The 15513-nt window shown below is 33.8% G+C and overlaps 1 protein-coding gene across 1 annotated transcript in view; it reads left to right on the top strand.

Annotated features, from left to right (window-relative positions):
• ASCC3 (activating signal cointegrator 1 complex subunit 3) overlaps positions 1–15513 on the top strand; it is a 367207-nt gene that overhangs the window by 106737 nt on the left and 244957 nt on the right. The window lies entirely within an intron of this gene.

Raw genomic sequence — 15513 nt, forward strand, 5'->3', positions numbered from 1 at the left:
GGGGATGGGGATTGGAGAAAGGTGGTCAAAAGGTATAAACTTCCAGTTATGAGATAAGTACTAGGGATACAATGTAAAACATGATGACTATAGCTAACCCTGCTACATGTTATACAGCCAAAGTTCTTAAAGAGAGGATATCCTAAGAGTTCTCATCATAAGGAGAATTTTTTTTCTTTTTATTTCTTTTTCATTTTATTGGTAACTTTTTAATTGTGTGATGGATGTTAACTAAACCTACCATAATAATCATTTCACAGTATATGTAGGTCAAATCATCATGCTATATACCTTAAACTCATACAGTGATATATGTTAATTATTTCTCAGTGAAACTAGAAAAAACAAACAAAAGTGGTTAGAGGAAGCAGATAGACATCTTTCTAAAGGATACATGCAGATGGACAGTAGGTATATGCAGAGATGCTCAGCATCACCAATCATCAAGGAAATGCAAATCAAAACTGAGATATCATCTCACACTTGTTAGAATGCCTACTATCAAAAAGGCAAGATAAGAAGTGCCAACAAGTATATGGAGAAAAGGGAACTTATGTGCACTGTTGGTTGGAATGTAAATTGGTGCAGCCCTGGAAAACAGCATGGAGGATCTTCATAAAATTGAAGGTAGAACTACCTTATGATCCAACAATTCTGCTTCTGAGTGTATATCCAACAGAAATGAAATTAGGATCTCAAAGATCCTGTGTTCATTACAGCATTATTAAAACAGCCAAGAAAAAAATACTTTTAGACTTTAAAGATTTATTAGTGAAGATCAGACACATATTTCAGTTGTAGTAGATAAAAGGCAGTAATCAGGATTTAGCACTCATTATTTTTAATATTCTTTTTATTTTATGAAATAATAGAGGGGAGTGTATTAATGTTTAGCATCTGTCACAGTTTTTAAAAAATCTCTAATTTAACAAATGGTTTTGTGTTTCAAAAAGAGGTAGCAGAAGGAAAAAGTCAGTGGAGCTACAACATAGTTTTTATATTTAGGATCTATAAAACTTTTTCTTTGCCCTTTTACATTATACTACAATCTCAGATTTACTTATTTTGTTAACATGAATAGATTTTTAACTGCTGAAAATGGTCGACAGTAAAGCACACATTATTTGAATTTTGATCACATATTTATGAGTTCAGGTAATGGGACCTTAGGAGCTTGACCTTTCTTTTCTTTCACATTTTCAGCTTCAGAATTAATTTTAAAATGTATAGTGTACTTCTACGACAGTTAATTTAGGTCTTTTGTTGGGTAAATTCTAATCCTAAAATAATGTAAAAGAATTATGTGTTTTTATTATAAAAAATATGTTATTTTTAAATATTTTGTCAGTGGTAACAGCTGAATAGTAAACAAACGAATAATTTTATTATTCTGTCATTGTAAGTTTTAGCTTATATTGCATAACTGTGATACATGGTTAGATTTTAAAGACCAGACTAATATGTGGGGTCTTCATTAATTACTCTGGCTAAAATCAATATGGTAATTTTTGACGTACGTTTTATCCCATTGCCTTGAAGGGATATGAGTCTCTTTTATTAACGATAGTGTTCTTTTCTATAGTGATTCTTTGGATCAGCATGTCCTGAACTCTATCAACGGACACTTTAAGCTACTCTAGTTATTGCTTTCAGCCACTAGAGCTGTGCATGGTTGGGAAATTCACTCATGTAGGAAAAGCATCAAACTTACAGATTTTGTTCTGGGTAGTTATGTCTTTTTAGAGTAGGTTTTGTTCTGGTGTTGGCCTGCTTTTTTACATGGGACTGCTGGGTTTTCTCCCATAAAAGTATTACTAGCTTTTATTCCGGCATTTGGAAGGTTCCCATGTTATTGGGCTTTTCACACTGATTTTCAAGCTGCTCTCTCAACTCTGAATCCCACCTCTGAACTCTGATATCTGGCACCTTCAGCCAGTGAGGCTGTGGTTTTGCCACCTCCTTTTTTTTGCAGCTGTAGCAGTGGGTCTGTGATCATACTCTTGGGTCAGTAATTTGCAAACTGGTAATTCTTAATCCCTTTCAATTGATATTACATTTCTCTTTTGTTTACCACTTTCTGATTCTGCCCTGTGTCTTAAACAGTTTTTTTTAATTGTATACAGTATTTTATGATTATCTGCAGAAATTCCTGCCACTTGTTTGTTCATCTGCCATTATTGGTAATTTCAATTTCCTAATATTTTTATTATTGAGTTTATTAGTATTTCAAACATACTAATTGTCTTCTCCTAGCAGTGAAGGTGGGAAGCATATTTTAAAAATCTAACTGTTCTTTTAAAAGTTTATCCAAGGGACACGCGGCACCACAAGGCTTAGTCGGTTGAGCATCCAACTTTGGCTCAGGTCACGATCTCTTGGTCTGTGAGTTGGAGCCCTGCATGGGGCTCTGTGCTGACAGCTCAGAGCCTGGAGCCTGCTTTGGATTCTGTGATTCTCTCTCTGACCCTCTCCCACTTATACTCTGTCTCTGTCTCTGTCTCTCCCTCTCTCTCTCTCAAAAATAAACATTAAAAAAAAACAATTTATCCAAAACCCATACATTTTTTCCTCATAACATTTTTTTAGAATCTTGTTATTCCAAATGAATTTTTCTCAAAAATATATTCAACATATTATATGCAAAATGCCTTTTATTGTCATTATTTTAATCATCACATGAGTGGAGACATTCTAATAATTTAAAATGCATTTTTATTTTTATTTTAAAAAATTTTTTAATGTTTATTTTTGAGAGAGAGAGAGAAAGAGAGAGAGAGAGTGCTCAAATGGGGAAGGGGAATAGAGAGAGAGGGAGACACAGAATCTGAAACAGGCTGCCAGCTCTGAGCTGTCAGCACAGAGTCCCACACGGGGCTCGAACTTGGGAACAGCGAGATGATTAGCTAGGCTGAAGTTGGACTGACTGAGCCACCCAGGCACCCCCTTAAAATGAGGTTTTAATTAAAGGATTTTTCTGTAAATTTCTAACATTTTCTATGAAATTTGAGCGTTGAGATACCACCCCGCCTTTTCCTTGAAACATTAAAAAAAAAAATTTTTTTTTTTTTAACTTTATTTTTGAGAGAGAGAGAGAGCATAAGCACGGGAGGGGCAGAGAGAGAGGGAGACACAATCCGAAGCAGGTTCCAGGCTCTGAGCTGTTAGCACAGAACTCAACGCAGGGCTTGAACTCACAAGTGGTGAGATCATGACCTGAGCCGAAGTCGTATACTTAACTGACTGAGCCACCCAGGCGCCCCTCCTTGAAACATTTTAAATTTTATTTTGTTAAAGAATCTAGAGAAGTGTTACCTGAAAACAGGAGTAACAATTATATTTTTACATATACAGTTGACCCTTGGACAATGTGGGGGTTTAGAGGTGCTTATCCCCCCCCACCATAGTTAAAAATCCATGTATAGGTTTTGACTTTCCAGAAACTTAACTATTGTTGATCAGAAGCCTTTCCAATAACATAAACAGTCTACTAACACATATGTTTATATGTTATATGTATTATATACTATCTATTCTTACAATAAAGTAAGCTAGAGGAGACATAATGTTATTAAGAAAATTGTAAGGAAGAGAAAATACATTTATAGTACTATATTATATTTATCAAAAGAAATCTGCATATAAGGGGACTTGCACAGCTCAAACCCATGTCATTCAGGGGTCAACTGTAGTCACTTGAACAAATTTTGGTTCTTTTAACATAATGAACTAAATCATGCTTAAATTTTTAAGTGTATATAATGGAAAGAAGTTGACAGATTTGTAAAACACAGTGCAGACTTCAAACTTATGGACACATTTGATTCTGAAAGTATGCTCATGTATTTATAGAAGGTGTGTTACATATGATACATTCCAAGTTAGCTCCCAGAGTTACCTGAACATACAATTACAGAGATCATATCTCAAAACTACACATCAGGACACATAGACTGATTTTTTTAGTATGTGATTTTTACTTTCATAATGTCTTGTAAGGCATATAGATTAACTCAAAATTTGACTTTTAAAAAATTGCCTCCATTAAAATTTTCTGAAATTTGAACCATTCTAGAGTATCTGAGATCATACATATGATGTGTATGTCTTACCTAAAGAAATGAGTTTTGTATCCCGATGGATACAATTTTAGGGAAGAAAGCAAGTCAGTTTATTCCTCTTTTATTGCTTGCAAGTCTAGCCTTAAGAAATTTTCTGCAAATGGTAAGTTCAGCTTTGGCAATCTTAAGTCACTGTTGTGCCAAAACCACGGCTCTTCCTCTGTGTAATTCTGCTTTGGTCTTTCTGCACACCATTAACAGCCTTTTTTTTTTTTTTTTTTTTTTTTTTTGGTTTTAAACTCTGCATTGATTTGGTCATTCTCATTACACTACAGCAGGAACTCTCAAAATGCGGTACAGGGATGTTATAGCTCCTAAGATTCTTTCCGGGGTTGGCAAAGTTAAAACCTATTTTTAGAATAACATGATGATATTATTTTCTTTCACTCTCCTTCTCTCACACATATATCGTGGAGTTTTCCAGAGTCTGCATAAGGTGTGATGTTGTCATCATTGATGGCTTATGGAATGAATGCTTTCTATTCTTTTTTTAAATTTTTAAAAATTTTTAAAATTTTATTTAAATCCAAGCTAGTTAACATATAGCGTAGTAATAGTTTCAGGAGTAGAATTTAGTGATATATCACTTAGATATTATACCCACTGCTCATCCCAACAAGTGCTGTCCTTAATGTCCATAACCCATTTAGTACATCCCCTCACTGAACACCCATCCAGCACTTTCTAGTATAAGAAATTGAGATAGAAAGAAAGACAGAAAGACAGAAAGACAGAAAGACAGATAGACAGACAGACAGAAAGAAAGAAAGAAAGAAAGAAAGAAAGAAAGAAAGAAAGCCCACAAATACAAAAGCTCTTTGGGCCCTCAGTAATTTTAAGAGTGCAAAGAGGTTCCAAAGCCAAATCATTTTGAGAACTACTACTTACATAAGATAGTGGATTCTCTTCATAATCTACATCCAGCCTGCTTTTCAACCTTACGTCCCAACTGCTTTCCTATATACACTCTAACCAGACCATTTTTGCTTTTTCTAAAGAGCATTGCTCAAGTAACATTTTCTCAAGTAAACAATTCTATTTCCTCATGCATTTTCTCTTTTTCATAATGTCTTTTTTTATTCATTGACAGTTATCCAAATCTTACCCATTCTTCAAAGCCCAGTTCAAACCCCATGAGTACTTTCTCTTGTCTGAATCCTATATCACCATTCATTTATATTCATAAAATAAGATCTATTCCATAAAATCGATACTTTTGGATCTGGTGTGATCTTAGAAATCTGGCCCACTCTCAAAATTGCAATTGCTCTTGCACTGTATCTACCTGTGTTGCTCTTGCAATGTATCTACCTGTGTTACTAATGCCAATGAAAGAACACTTATGGAAAGACAAGGGAATTAACATTTGCATTCAAATTATGAGTCAGTCACTATGCTAAGTATATATGTGTATCCTTGGTTAGTCATTACAAGAACCTTATTGACTAGTGTCTCCACTTTACAGATAAAGTAAAATTCAAATCTACTTAGATTTATATATTATAGTTTCAAAAGATTTATGACACTCTCCCCCCCATTTGCTTATTTCTGAACTTCCCTAGACCTGCTTTGTGTCTTTGGTCAGTATTTGTTAATTCCGTAAGGGCAGGGACCATGTGCTTGCCCTCAGTAATAGTCTATAAATTGAATCACTTGTGTTTGTTCTTTATTTTCCTCCATGATAAATATAGCCCTACTATTAGTGATGCTAATTTTGTAGATCTGAAACTGTATAGTTTCTTTACTCTAACCCTAGAGGTTAGTATACTAACCTCTTTACCTTGTCCTACTATGTATTCTCACAGATTCTCAAAGATCAGTACACAGTGCTGTTATCAGTGCCTTTGAGATTGGGCTGCAGAGAAAGCAAAGCGGGAATATTGCAGGGCATGTAGGGGTACAGACATACTCAATTTTTAATTTTGAAGTTTTAATTTTTTGCTTTCCCACCTTTTCACTTTTGTCATTTTTCATAGCTTTTAATGATTCCCCTTCTAGTTTTTTTTTTTTTTTTTTTGGTAAATAAGTTTCCCAATAATTAATATAATTAAATATAATCTTGAAATTCCCCTGTCATTTAAAAAATATTTTCAGTATTGTTGGTCTTTATTTTTACAATATGGGAAAGCAAATTAGTCTCATTTGTAAATTCTTTGTCATACTATTCTGACATATTATTCCCTTGTTCATAAACTTTCATTGGTTCTTTATTGCTTATTGAATTAAATCCAACTACCTAGCTTGTTAAGAATCTTGTATAAATTAAGTATAATACGAGATGTGATTTCTTTTGTGGTTCACTAGGGACTGTCAGGTCTACTAGCAGTTATGATTTTATTGAGGTTTGAATGTAAAATTTCTTTCTACAAGACAGGATTGTATAATTCTAAGATTTATTGTCATGAGAAACAGCCTACGTAGACAACAAATACGTTGTTGAAGACCAGATGGTCTTCAACTGAAAAGCCACTTTGTACAACTTTAAAGAACTCAGTAAATTTGTCATCAGTGAAAACCCCATTTTTCTTTCCCAACCTTATTTTCTATTGTTCTTCATTTTGATTACTTTCAGATTTCTCCCCCTAACTGGATCATTTGTGAAGAGTTACTGTTGCACAGTGTTCACTGTTGTTTTTAATAGTTCCATTGAGCAATTATACTTTTCCTTACCCCTGTCCTTCCTCATCTCAGGTTATCTTTTCTGCATCCCTCTCTAATACCATAGATGCAGTGTTCCTTTGAACCTTACTTAGTGAAAATACTGGTCAGAAACTTCAGAAAAGATTTCTCCTGTCCTGGTAGTAACTCTACATTAAAGCAAGGCATGTGCCCTGAATTCTGAAATTGTTCTCCTATTTCTTTTATATTTGTTTGCTCATCCTTAGGCTGGGGTGAGTTTATCTGTGCAACTTTTGGAGTCAAGATGAGCTGTTTTAGGTTTTGTTTTTGTTTCTCTTTTGGCTGGGGATGGAGAGAGACTCTGTTAAAATCTTTTAGGTGTAGGCAACAGCAAAGGGAACCCTGAATTTCTGTTATATTCTGTTATTAGAGCTCTGGTAACCTTGGTTGGGAGGCTGTGTGTGATGTGCATGCATATGCATGTGCTCATATCACGCACACTGCCCTGATTTATTCTTCTCTGAGGAGGGTTTTTATTTTACTGAGAATATGTATATACGTAGGAGTAGAGGGTGGGAATAAAGGGAAGTTGAAAAAATGGGTTTGAAATTACATATGCTAGGTTTCCATTTTATCTGGATATTTGTGTGTTACATGTTTAATTTATTGCTGCCTTCTGTATAAAATCTGAGGGTGTCTTTATTTCATCTCCATTCTTGAAGGATATTTTTTCTGGATATAAACTTGTAGGTTGTCAGTTCTTTCCTTTCACACTTGAAAAATGCCCCACTTTTTTCTGGTCTCCATGGTTTCTGAAGAAATATCCACTGTTATTCAAATTGATCTTCCTCTATAGGTAAAATGTTTCTCTCAGTCTTTTAATATTCTGTCTTTGTCTCTAGTTTCCAGAAATTTGATTATGCCATGTCTAGTTGTAGATGTTTGGGGTTTATTCTGTTTAGTGTTTCTTTACCTTCTTGAGTCTGCAGGTTTGTCACATTTGGGAAACTTTGAACTTGTATTTCTTGAGTCCCTTGTTCTTTCTCCTATCCTGGGACTCCATGGGCAAGAATGTTAGATCTTTTGTTATAGTCCCACAGGACACTGAGATCTGTTCTTTTTTTTTTTTTTTTTTTTTTCAATCTATTTTCTCTCTGTTGCTCAGATTTGATAAATTCTTTTGATCCATCTTTGAGTTCATGGATTCTTTCATCTATTGACTACATGCTTGCTTCCAGTGACTTTTAATTTAGGGTGTTGTCAGTTTTCATTTCTAAACTTCCTATTTAGTTTTTCTTTGCTGAGACTTTTTTTTAAATTTATTTCAAGTGTGTTTGAAACTGCTCCTTGAAAGATTTTTATGGTAGTTGCTTTAAAATCTTATCAGATAATTCCAACATGTTGGTAATCTCAGTCTTGGCATCTGTTTCATGTCTTTTCTCATTTGGGTTGAGATTTTCCTGGTTATTGTTTGTTTTCAGTTGTATGCTTGGCCTTTTGGGTATTATGAGACTGGTTTCTGTTTAAATCTTGTTACCTGTTACTGCTCAGATGATACCCAGGACTCTTTTCACACATGTCCCCACCCCCTCAGTGCCAGTCTCATCAGCATACGGTGAGGTTGGGGAGGACCACATTTTTCCTTAATGGTGTTTGGCTGGTATTGTCAAAAAGTGTTAGTTTGTCAGTGTTTCTCCCTTCAGTACATTGGCTAGAAAAACCTCTAGTATTTTGACTGTTTTGCTTTGTTTTGTTTGAGGGTGAGTTCTGCATTCTTAAGCTTTCTGAGTTGTGACCTTCTTCCACACCAAGCTAGGATGTATTGGAATCAAAGAAAGAAACCCTAAGGAACTCACTGCTAAGTCATTCCTTGAATTCTGAAGTCCCTATAAAGTCCCTCTTTGACTGTTAGAGTCTTCTGATGTCTATTTTATATATTTTGTTTGGAATTTTTACTAATAATAAGATGAAATGTGTCTCCTCCGTCTTCTTAGCCATATAGACTTAAATTATAATGCATTCAAATTTATCAGCTTCATCTGTGGTTTGTGCCTTTTTCATTAGTTGTATTTTCTAGGAAATACTACTTTATTCTTCCTACCATTTTTCTTCTGTTAGATTTAAAGTTTTGTTTTTTTTATACTTAAGTCTTGAATCTCCCTGAATTTTTATTGCTATTTTGATGAGGGCAGGGTTCTAATTTTATTGTTTTATCTAAGAAAAGTCATCATGTTTTTCTCTTTTTCTTGATGAATATGAAATGTCACCTTCATGATATTCTAAATTCTACTGTTTTCTTATAGCTCTACTAAGCTTCCTATTGTTACATTGATGTATATGTCTGGCCTGGCCTCAGGACCACAGTGTTTTAATTACTATTATAAGGATGCCTGAGTGGCTCAGTCAGTTAAGTGTCCGACTTCAGCTCAGGTCATGATCTCACGGTTCAAGCCCTGTGTCTGTCTCTGTGTTGACAGTTCGGAACCTGGAGCCTGCTTCAGATTCTCTGTCTCCTTCTCTCTCTGCCCCTCCCTTGCTCACACTCTGTCTTTCTCTCTCTTCCTCAAAAATAAATAAACATTAAAAAACATTTAATTACTATTATTTTAGAATAACTGTTGAGTGTAAAGCAAATCCCACTTCCTTACTTTATTCTCATTTTCCAGAATAATCTTAGCTGTTCTTGGACCTTTACTTGAGTATTTTCATTTTGAAATCACACTCTTTCATTTCATTAAAGGATCTGCTGGGATTTTGATTAGAATTGCATTGAATTTATAGAATACTTTGGGGGGAAAATCGACCCTTTTATCATGTTCTCTCTGCATCCATTACCATTATATATTTTCCAAATTTTAGGTCTATTTTTGCCCTTCAGAAATGTTTTATAATTTTCATTATAGGTTTTATATATCTTTTCATTGACTCATTTAAGATCTTGTATTATTAGTTGCTTTCTTTAAAAATTTCTATTATGTGATGATTATCACTGGAGTTAAGAATGTTGATTTTTGTGTATTTACATTGTATCCCACAATGCTGCTAAATGGCTCTTATTAATACTGATAACTTATCTATAAATATCGTTGGTTTTTTATATAGATGGTGATACAATCTGCAGATTACAGTGGCACTGTCTCAGTAACTTTGAAAGTAGCCCAGCCTTAGAGGCCGATGTTTTTATCTTTAGATTCTCTATCTTACTGTGTGTGTGTGTGTGTGTGTGTATGCTTGTGCTTTCATTGTTTGAAACATTTCATCTTGTATTTTATATTTCTGACCTGGTGAGGAGAGTTTACATCAGCTTATTCTGTTTTCTTGAGTGGGAGTTACAAAATACACTATTCTCTTGTTAATGGACAACAGACAATTAAAAATATCACAGAATAATTATTGAAGTATACGTGAGGGATTGTTAAGAAAGTTTATTTTTGTTTTGAAGGTCTGGAATGTCCAAATCTTTTTCTGAATTATTAAATTAAAAGTTGAAAACAGAGAACCATATATGTTATCTGTCAGGAGAAGAAAATCCACAAACAGAAATATGAAAGTAGTATAAAGTTCAGAAGTACAGAAATTATTCAGCCTATGTCTTATATTTATGGTAAAAAAAAAAAGGTTTTGTTATTATTTGGAAGCAAAATTTACCATAATAAAAGTTTGGCTAATTGAAAATAAACATCCATTTAAAGGAAGCAAGTTTTAAAGTACTAGTGGTTCTTTGATTGATAGCAGTTCCAGACCTCGCTTTTATGTCTTACTCAAATAAAAAAATAAAAAAGGATCTTTAAATATGAATCTCAAATCTCTTATGATGTCTATAAGTATGATGTCTAAAGTATTTTATTTTGTATTCTTTTCCATGTAGATATATAATTCACAAAGTGTGATTTTTTTCATAGAAAAAGAGTTTCTTTGTTACTTCTATAAAATTTAGAAGTCTTTTCAGAGTAAATTTGAATTGTGATATTGTGAAATGTGTAGTAGAAAGTTTTTTTTGACTCTTACATAGTTTGGTCACGCTTTTCAAATATCATTTTGTTTTTATATATTTCTCAATATATACTTACCTTTACAAACTTCTCCATCACATGTAAGAAACTCCTATGTGTTCTACTTATAATGAAAATAAATTCAACTCCTCTGATTGAATTAAGCAGACTATTTTATATAATTATCTCTAGACCTAGTGCTTGTATGTAGAAAATGTAAAATGTTTTGCAAAAGATTTCTACAGTTGTGTTGTTACAGGGCTGATGTTTTAGGAGGCACATTTGCAGTACATGAGAAGCCAGGATTGAGTAGGTATTTGCTGAATCATGAACTTGTATTTCTAAAAGTATCTTAATCCTACATTTTTTAGAGGGCTAATTTGTTCTGCCTCATTAACAGTTTGGAAGGGATAGGGTTATTGGTTTGTCCTGGTTGATTTAAAATGAGTCTGATTAGTCTGTGTCAAAGATGAAAAAGAAGAGCTCCATATGGGTTGCCACTGTGTGTAAAAGGTATCATGAAGGTGTTCAGTACCTGGGAATGGACATCAGTTGTGAGGAGAGCCACCCTGAAGTTTTGTATGTGACTAAGGTAAATTTTACTGCATGCTTTATTGATGTCCAGTAGTTAGTATAAAGGTTTTATGTTAAACCTAAAACTGAAGACTTATTTAATGTTGTGATTTGGGGATTTTTTTTGTTTTATTATTCTTACTTGGAGAACAAAATGAAAATGATAGAAATAATTTGAAATTTATGAAACTCAACACCAGACTGTCTCATTGTATGGGTGATAGAGCAGTATTTTGGGTTCTGCTGAGTGAATGAAAGAGTTTTGTAGTCTGGATCTCTGGGCGTGACTCATTATCCATAGTATAATTAGTGTGATGAGAACTAAGATGTTTTCTAGTAAACTTATTTAACTTTGAGCATTTTCCAAACTTATTTGAACATAGATCGCTTCTTTCACAGAACAGTTATTATTAGAACTTGCTTTGAGGGGCATCTGGGTGGCTCAGTCAGTTAAGCATCCGACTTCGGCTCAGGTCATGATCTTGCAGTTCTTGAGTTCGAGCCCCATGTTGGGCTCTGTGCTGACAGTTCAGAGTCTGGAGCCTGCTTCAGATTCTGTGTCTCTTCCTCTCTCTGTTCCGCCCCCACTGATGCTCTGTCTCTCTCTCTCTGTCTCTGTCTCTCTCTCTCAAAAATAAATAAACTTAAAAATTTTTTTTTTAAATAAAAAGAACTTGCTTTGAGAAATACTGCCCTGGAATATGTTCACTGAATTAGTGAAGCCACATTCCAGTGAAAAGAATTAATCTTACTTTTAATGATGCTAAGAAATTAACACCAGATAAATGTTCTATTATCTAAAGTATTTGGTTCTGACCAAAACCAAATATGTAAAAGTACATTTCTTTAAAAAAAAATTTTAATGTTTATTTATTTTTGAGCGACAGAGAGGCAGACTGAGAGCAGGGGAGGGGCAGAGATAGAGGGAGACACAGAATCTGAAGCAGGCTCCAGGCTCTGAGCTGTCAGCACAGAGCCCGACATGGGGCTTGAACCCACAAACTGCGAGATCATGACCTGAGCCAAAGTTGAATGCTTAATCAACTGAGCCACCCAGGTGCCCCATAAAAGTACATTTATTTTAAACCAAACTTTCTTTTCAGCAGTTAAAAATCTCTTAAAATATTTTATGGATGATTACACCTTTCAAATATTGTAATATTGACATATCTATTTGATAAAATTTATTCAATAAAATTGTTAGTAATGGCTTGGAAAGTACTTGTTTTCTTAAAACAAATCACTCAAATACAATAAATATAAAAAGTGTGAATATTTGTACGTTTGTAGTGAATAGTTGAATATTCAGAATTTAATCATGGTCTAAAACTAATTGTAAGCTCTTCAGTTTGTCCCGGAGTACTAAGAAATTGCTATATCAAACCATGTACAGATTAGTAGTTAATATCAAATATTTTGAAACTGTACATTATGTGCAAAGTGCTTTTATGTTTGACATGTAACATTAGGCCTATAGATTATATTTTTCTATACAGTATTGCTCTGTGCCAAAACAAGGTCTCAAAAACAGTTATCTCTTTTAACATAGTATCTTTTATGTTGATGGTCAGAGTTCTTTTTTACAAATATGGAGATATTGTTTGATCACTTCTATTACTGTAACCTTCTCCTCTAGATAGAAGGTATTTTTTAATTTGTCCATTTTTCCATGCCCTTTTATGATGGCATTTAATACAACCTTCTTCCATAACATATCACTTTAATTTTAATGGCAATATTTTAAGATAGCTGATAGCCTTTTTATTGGGGGGAATTACTGTTGTTTTTGGTTTTTTATTGTTTTGTTTTGTTTTGTTTCTGTCCAGTATTTTAACAATGAAGTACGGAGATTTTTGGTCAAAATTTGTCAAATTTAAGATATTAGTTAATATCTTAATTTTGAGTTTCAACTCAGGAAATTTAAACATTACCAACTTTATTTTGTTCATGTTACTTGGGACTTAATGAATATTAGTGTATAAGTTTATTAAGCTACAATCTTCAAGATGTTAGATTAGCAAAAATCTTAGATCAAAATGCTTGATTGGTAAAGCCCAGGTCCAAGCTTTAGAGAGCTCCCCAACTTTCTTCTCCAAGTAGGCCCATTCATTTTTTAAGTATCTCCGATTACATAGAAGGGAAATAAGCAGAAAAACAGCCAGATGAGTATATATTTTCTATTAGATCAGTTACTGTCATTTTGCTCATACTCAACTTTATATTTTTCCACATTGAGAATTTTGCATTTAAACTGGTATTCTGGATTATGAAAGGGCCAGTAATAATTTTAAAAGGACTATAGTCTTAAGCATATTCTGAATTTATATATAGTACATTGAATTGTCTGTTGCATAGGTCTTATAATTTGGTCACACTCTATATAGTGGTCACTTAGGGTATAAATTTTAGTTTGCTCATATAAATAGAATTTGGTTCATTTAATACTCTAGGCATAATTCTGACAGATTAGAGGGTAAACAGATGTAATATACTAAGTTAACATTTTCTCAGCAGGTAGTTTTGTACCTGAGTGCATCAGAGGACAAAGTAACTTCTTTAAGGATAGTGGGTTTGGTTTTAAATATGTTGAGCATGGAAAGATTGCTGGAGTTGTAAACATAACTGAATTAGAAAGGCAAAATAGTCCAAAAAGACTCCAGAAACATTCTTGGAATTAGAAATATAATGTCACTTAACTTGGATTTTCATTATACAATTCGTAATATATCTAGTGAAATGTGTTAAATGCTCTGTACCTATAGATTAAGATTTCCTGAATCTCATTAACTTTGCCCTCCTTGTTCTATAAAAGATTTAATCTCTTTTACATGAGCACATTTAAAAAAAAACACAAAACAGCAGGATGGTATAAACTAAAGGTAAGTAAGAAGGGTAGAAGGGTAAAGGAAAACACAGGCCAGGTTGAAAAGAGAGAAGCCAAAAACAATACTGCTATAATAATGCAGATATAACAAAGTTGAGGGAGTCCTGACCAGGTTTATAAATCATAGTGACCATTTGTCCAGAAGTAATTCTTGAAGATAAGAGGCAAAAATATTTCCCCGGGGCCCTTAAAGAGAGAAAAATCAGTAATGTATTGAAACAAATCTTCAATAACATTTGTCCAGTAGATGCAAATATAGGTTTTATGGACCTTAAAAAACAGCTCTGGCACATAGGAATCTATGGATATATATAAAGAGGAGAGATGTTCTGTGTTTCCTTCTCTTTTAAGGAATTACAAATATGCTGTATGTCTCCATGTTGAAGTGTTCAGTATTGATGACTTCAGTATTTGCTGGGGTTCTCACTGCTTTTTTTGTGTTATGTGTGGGACTATGAAAGTAGCCATGTAAGCCCACACCATCCAGTGTGATCTTAATAATGGGAAAATGTTCTCAGTGGGGTCACAGGCAGCACTTTAAAATCAAACACATTAGTGTTTTTATGGCAAAACTCTTCAGTATTTACACAACATGTAAATTTACACATGTAAATTTACACATCAGGTCAGGTTTGCCCTGAAAAATTTATAAATGCTTCTCTTTCAGAGTCTTTTCCCCTTCCTTCCTTCCTTCCTTCCTTCCTTCCTTCCTTCCTTCCTTGTTGATCTAGGAATCAGAGACACAATTACTGACCTGAATTAGAAAGTATAAATACTTTCCATAAATGGGAAATTGCATTCAAATTAACAAATTGGGAGGCTAGAAATACAACACTGCCTCTGGTTAGTTTTGAAAGCATTGGTAAGGGGTCTCTGGTTCCTTTTCTAATATGTCTCCTTCACTTTGTCCCCTATTTGTCAGAAATTTAGGACCCTTGGTAAAGAACTCTCATAGGATAAAATAGAAAATAATTGTGGTACATCCTAAGATTTGAAGCAAACTTATGATTAGAGGCATTTAACTTTTATTTTCTGTAATTAAATTAATGCTAAACAATATAGTAATAAAACAGGTCCATTTTACTATGAAAGCTGGTTTTTACTTTTTAAACATATCTTATTACAATTTTTAATAAAATTCTGCTTTGTTTCATTTTATGTAATTTATTTATTTTTAATGTTTATTTTTGAGAATGAGAGAGACAGAGCACAAGTGGGGGACGGGCAGAGAGAGAGAGAGAGAGAGAGAGAGAGACACAGAATCTGAAGCAGGCTTCAGGCTCTGAGGTGTCAGCACAGAGCGCAATGCGGGGCTCGAACTCACAAG

This window comes from Lynx rufus, unplaced genomic scaffold (assembly GCF_022079265.1).
Source record: "Lynx rufus isolate CCGP_SWC_20201006 ecotype Redwood Valley unplaced genomic scaffold, mLynRuf1.p SCAF_6, whole genome shotgun sequence".
In the NCBI taxonomy this organism is placed as follows: domain Eukaryota; kingdom Metazoa; phylum Chordata; class Mammalia; order Carnivora; family Felidae; genus Lynx; species Lynx rufus.